Source organism: Salvelinus fontinalis, chromosome 10 (genome assembly GCF_029448725.1).
Source record: "Salvelinus fontinalis isolate EN_2023a chromosome 10, ASM2944872v1, whole genome shotgun sequence".
NCBI classification, from domain to species: Eukaryota; Metazoa; Chordata; class Actinopteri; order Salmoniformes; family Salmonidae; genus Salvelinus; species Salvelinus fontinalis.
In genome coordinates, this window is record NC_074674.1 from 37970446 (window position 1) to 37976696 (window position 6251).

A 6251-nucleotide genomic window follows, 5' to 3' on the forward strand; every position below is an offset into this window, starting at 1 on the left:
AGCCAGATCCCGGACTTGAACATGATCGAACATCTCTGGAGAGACCTGAAAATAGCTGTGCAGCACTTCTCCCCATCCAACCTGACAGAACTTGAGAGGATCTGCAGAGAAGAATGGGAGAAATTCCCCAAATACAGGTGTGCCAAGCTTGTAGCGTCATACCCAAGACACAATGCTGTAATCGCTGCCAAAGGTGCTTCACCAAAGTACTGAGTAAAGGGTCTGAACCACAACCACTACTTATGTAAATGTAATATTGTTTTTGCATTATTTTCATTATTGTGTGTAGATTGATGAGGGAAAAAAACAATTTCATACATTTTAGATTAAGGCTGTAACGTAACAAAATGTGGAAAAAGTCAAGAGGTCTGAATACTTTCCGAAGGCACTGTATATGCATGAAACGTACATTATGGAAAACATGTCTCACACTCAGTCATAGTTAGTAGAATAATGAATGGATTGGCACCATCAACTTTTAGGTCAGTAGGAAAGTTAATAATTTAAACCACTTAAATATACCCACATTCACAGAACATTTAGTATTTGAAACTCAAACATTCATTTCCCATCTGCTTTTTCTATAATCTATATGCTCTTTATTGTTCTGCATACGTTATTTTCCAACGCATCCAACATTATGCATGCCCACCATAGTATTGGGCAGCTGCTATAAGAGAACTCATCATACTCTGGTTATCTTTTTTTAGAGAAGATTGTATTGCACGGTATGCTATATGTGTAGGCTATGCCATATGTGTTAGCTAATATGCATATGTAGCTGTCGTTTTTAAACCTCCATTTTAGCAAACATCACACACACAATCTTTCAATCTACATGCTTTTATTTGGGTTTCTATGCAAAGTCTATGATTGAATGTCTTTTTAAGCATGCAGCTAGTTACTAGAAATAACACATAATCATGCCAAAACATGATTAAAAAATGTAATTCACTGACAGAGAGCTTGTTAATGAATCACAAATTGATATTTACAGTAGCTGGCTAGGCTTGTCAAACTGTAACATTGGCTAGCTTTCAATAAATTGTCTAAATGGTCAATGGAGTTAGTTACCTCTTCATACGATCAAGACAATTCATATCGCATGCTGCACATTTTAAGAAAACATATGTATTTTATTTCAGTCTTTGGGAGCTAGATATATATGTTCCTCTTCATCAGACAGCAGATTGCGTTCTTCACAAGACGCTGTGTTTACATCATAGATAGAAGCAGGCCATTGCCTGCCTTCATCAAGAGGGGTACAGTATGTACGGGAGTGCGATTGGTTCCAAGTTTAGCAGTTCGGCAAATTTTCCTGAGCAGACAGTGTTGAAATATACTTTAAATTGGTAAATGTGAAAGAATTGAAGTTGCCAACAATTGTTATAGTCATCATATGAATGCTTTATCGTCATTTACAACAAATCAGCTCCTCCCCTGAAGGGGATCGATTGATTTCACGATTCTTGGCTTCGGCCCTACTGGGATTAGAAACACTGTGATTTGAATACCTTGTTCTTTGGTGGGGTTTTACGGCAGACTACATACTTTAATAGTGCATTGCCACCACCTACTGGGTGGGGTGAAAACTGGAACTTCAAAGCAAAAGGAAATAGAGGGAAGAGTGAAAAACATACAAACAACCCCCCCCCCCCCCCCCCCCCAAATGTCTAATGTCTTCTCAGACACAGGCTCTGGGGAAAATATGCATATTTTCTTTATGAAACACCATTTTCGACCACCATGCTACAGTGGCTAAGCGTAGTCCTGGATGTTGCGTATTGTATTCATTCAATCAGACCAGGGGTGAAAAAACAGACTGCTGCAAACTAATTGCCTTATGCGATATGCAACATCCAGCAATTAATTGCCGTACGACCACACACTCTCATATACATTCTTACTTTTCTAAAATTAATAAGGCACGGAGATCAAACACGGACCAAATATAAACTTTAGACTGTTTTACGTAATACAATATGGTACAGTTTTCTACACACAAGGATTTTTAGCTCAAATAAATGATTAATTGAAAGCCCTTTTTAGTCCAGGACTAATCTGTGTCTGGGAAACCACCTCTAGCCTATAAGTAAATAGTTTTGTCAAAACTATTTAATTAATTTGAACAAATACTCTAATCACTGTTGTTGTAGGCCTACTCGAGCCAGGGGTGTATTCATTCATTAGCTATTTAGGCTTAAATCTATATTTTGCAATTACATTTAAAACCTGTTGGGGATGGGGGCGCTGTTTAGACTATTTATGCTAATTTGGCTAATTTTTTAAACGGCTTCCCACAAAATCCTTGATCGTACAATATGCATATTATTATTATTATTGGATAGAAAACAGTCTATAGTTTCTATAGGAGTTGAAATTTTGTCTCTAAGTGGAACAGAGCCCATTCTACAGCAATTTCCCTGACATGGAGTCAGATTTGAGAAATGTTGGCCACTCTTCTGAAGTCATTTAAAAGGGCACTGTCGTTGCTATGACTATACGGACACTTCTTACGTCTTCCCCTGGATGCCTTTACGTGATGACGATTCCAACGGGGTCGATTGCGCGTTCACAGGCCCTACAAATGAAAAAACCCTGAAGCTAGTCATTCTTTGGGAGCTGCGCCATGAGCCTAGAGGACACCGGCGCGCACCTGTTCCAAGCGTTAGTTTAGCCTGTTATATTTCTCCGGTCATCTTTTCACTCGTTTTAGGAGTTAAAAACATCATAAGGTAGTTAATTTAAGGCGTTTTATAGCAATTTATATCCGTTTAGTGCAATTTTGGGACATTTATTTTTGCAACGATGTGAAAAGTTGGGCACGCTTTTCAGTTCATCCCGAACGCAGTTGACATTTCCACATGGCAAGAGGACAGCTTTCCACCAAAAGACGATTTCTCCCAAGAAAGGATCCTTTGCCCAAGATACTGATGGAAGAACAGCTCAAGGTAGGACATTTTTATTATGATAAATCGTGTTTCTGTCGAAACATTTTAGTGGCTTAGGACGCCATGTTTTTTGACGTAGCTTCGCTTGGCGCAAACTGTATTGAAAAGTAAGGATAAATTAAAAAATGTAATAACGCAATTGTATTAAGAATTAAATTGTCTATCAATCCCTGTCCACCCTATATTTTTTAGTCACGTTTATGAGTATTTATGTATAAGAGTAGATCACTGTCTAAGTGGCGCAAGGACATTTTCTGACCAGCTGAGCTACATTTCACATTGTCTAACCATGATTTTGGTGGCTAAATATAAACATTTTCGATCAAACTCTATATGGATTGTGTAATATGATGTTACAGGAGTGTCATCTGAAGAATTCTGAGAAGGTTAGTGAAAAAATTAATATATTTTTGGCGATGTTGACGTTATCGCCCACTTTGGCTAGAATCAATGCTGGGCTGCTATGTGCTATGTGCTATGCTAATATAACGATTTATTGTGTTTTCGCTGTAAGACACTTAGAAAATCTGAAATATTGTCTGTATTCACAGGATCTGTGTCTTTCGATTCGTGTATGCTGTGTATTTTTACGAAATGTTTGATGATTAGTAGTTAGGTAAACACGTTGCTCATTGTAATTATTCTAGTCCATTTGTGATGGTGGGTGCAATTGTAAACTATGCCATCTACCTGAAATATGCACTTTTTTCTAACAAAACCTATCCCATACCATAAATATGTTATCAGACTGTCATCTAATGAGTTTTTTTGTTGGTTAGGGGCTATAAATATCTTAGTTTAGCCGAATTGGTGATGGCTACTGGTGTTGGTGGACAAATAAAAGATGGTGGATTATGCTAATGTGTTTTTAGGTAATAGATGTACATCTTTACATATTGTGTCTTCCCTGTAAAACATTTTAAAAATCGGAAATGTTGACTGGATTCACAAGATCTGTGTCTTTCATTAGCTGTATTGGACTTTAATGTGTGAAAGTTAAATATTTTAAAAAAATATTTTTTTTGAATTTCGCGGCACTGGTTTTTCAGTGGGGGGGGGGGGGGGGGGGGTGTGCCGCTAGCGCCACGCTGATCCTAGACAGGTTTTAAGAGTAAACGCATTCCAGCCGGTGTCTATTCCACAAGTTACCACCTGCTAAATCTATGACGTTAACCTGTCTAGGATCAGCGTGGCGCTAGCGGCACCCCCCCCCCCCCCCCCCACTGAAAAACCAGTGCCGCGAAATTCAAAAAAAATATTTTTTTAAAATATTTAACTTTCACACATTAAAGTCCAATACAGCTAATGAAAGACACAGATCTTATGAATCCAGTCAACATTTCCGATTTTTAAAATGTTTTACAGGGAAGACACAATATGTAAAGATGTACATCTATTACCTAAAAACACATTAGCATAATCCACCATCTTTTATTTGTCCACCAACACCAGTAGCCATCACCAATTCGGCTAAACTAAGATATTTATAGCCCCTAACCAACAAAAAAACTCATTAGATGACAGTCTGATAACATATTTATGGTATGGGATAGGTTTTGTTAGAAAAAAGTGCATATTTCAGGTATATGGCATAGTTTACAATTGCACCCACCATCACAAATGGACTAGAATAATTACAATGAGCAACGTGTTTACCTAACTACTAATCATCAAACATTTCGTAAAAATACACAGCATACACGAATCGAAAGACACAGATCCTGTGAATACAGACAATATTTCAGATTTTCTAAGTGTCTTACAGCGAAAACACAATAAATCGTTATATTAGCTTAGCACATAGCAATTAGCAGCCCAGCATTGATTCTAGCCAAAGTGAGCGATAAAAGTCAACATCGCCAAAAGATATTAATTTTTTCACTAACCTTCTCAGAATTCTTCCGATGACACTCCTGTAACATCACATTACAACATGCATATACAGTTTGATCGAAAATGTTTATATTTAGCCACCAAAATCATGGTTAGACAATGTGAAATGTAGACAAGCTGGTAAAGAAAACGTCCTTGCGCCACTTAGACAGTGATCTACTCTTATACATAAATACTCATAAACGTGACTAAAAAATATAGGGTGGACAGGGATTGATAGACAATTTAATTCTTAATACAATTGCGTTATTACATTTTTTAATTTATCCTTACTTTTCAATACAGTTTGCGCCAAGCGAAGCTACGTCAAAAAACATGGCGTCCTAAGCCACTAAAATGTTTCGACAGAAACACGATTTATCATAATAAAAATGTCCTACCTTGAGCTGTTCTTCCATCAGTATCTTGGGCAAAGGATCCTTTCTTGGGAGAAATCGTCTTTTGGTGGAAAGCTGTCCTCTTGCCATGTGGAAATGTCAACTACGTTCGGGATGAACTGAAAAGCGTTTCCAACTTTTCACATCGTTGCAAAAATAAATGTCCCAAAATCGCACTAAACGGATATAAATTGCTATAAAACGCTTTAAATTAACTACTTTGTGATGTTTGTAACTCCTATAACGAGTGAAAAGATGACCGGAGAAATATAACAGGCTAAACTAACGCTTGGAACAGGAGAGGGTCGGTGTCTTCCACGCGCGTTACGCAGCAAGAAAAGACTTGCTAGCTAAAGGTTTTTTTCATTTGTAGGGCCTGTGAACGAGCAATCGAGCCCGTTGGAATCGTCATCACGTAAAGGCATCCAGGGGAAGACGTAAGAAGTGTCCGTATAGTCATAGCAACGACAGAGCCCTTTTAAATGACTTCAGAAAAGTGGCCAACGTTTCTCAAATCTGACTCCATGTCAGGGAAATTGCTGTAGAATGGGCTCTGTTCCACTTAGAGACAAAATTTCAACTCCTATAGAAACTATAGACTCTTTTCTATCCAATAATAATAATAATATGCATATTGTACGATCAAGGATTTTGTGGGAAGCCGTTTAAAAAATTAGCCACATTAGCATAAATAGTCTAAACAGCGCCCCCATCCCCAACAGGTTAAAGTGCCTATTTACTCTGTTCCATCTGACTGCGCAACACACTGTCTCATCAGTCTAGCTAGGCAATTTATAATTTGATCTCCACTATAAAAATAATCTAGACAATTTCTCACATTTCTTTTACAGTAACATTTTGTTTTCAACAGCGGAGATTTGTATAAACTTGTCTGTCTGTCTCTCCGGCATTTGCAAAGAAATTTCAATATTCAAATTCGATCTCCAGCTGTCCCATAGTAATGAACGTGTCGAGATGAGACAGACAGGCAGCGTTTCTCAGCCAGTCGAAATCATGAATCAGCTGGCAT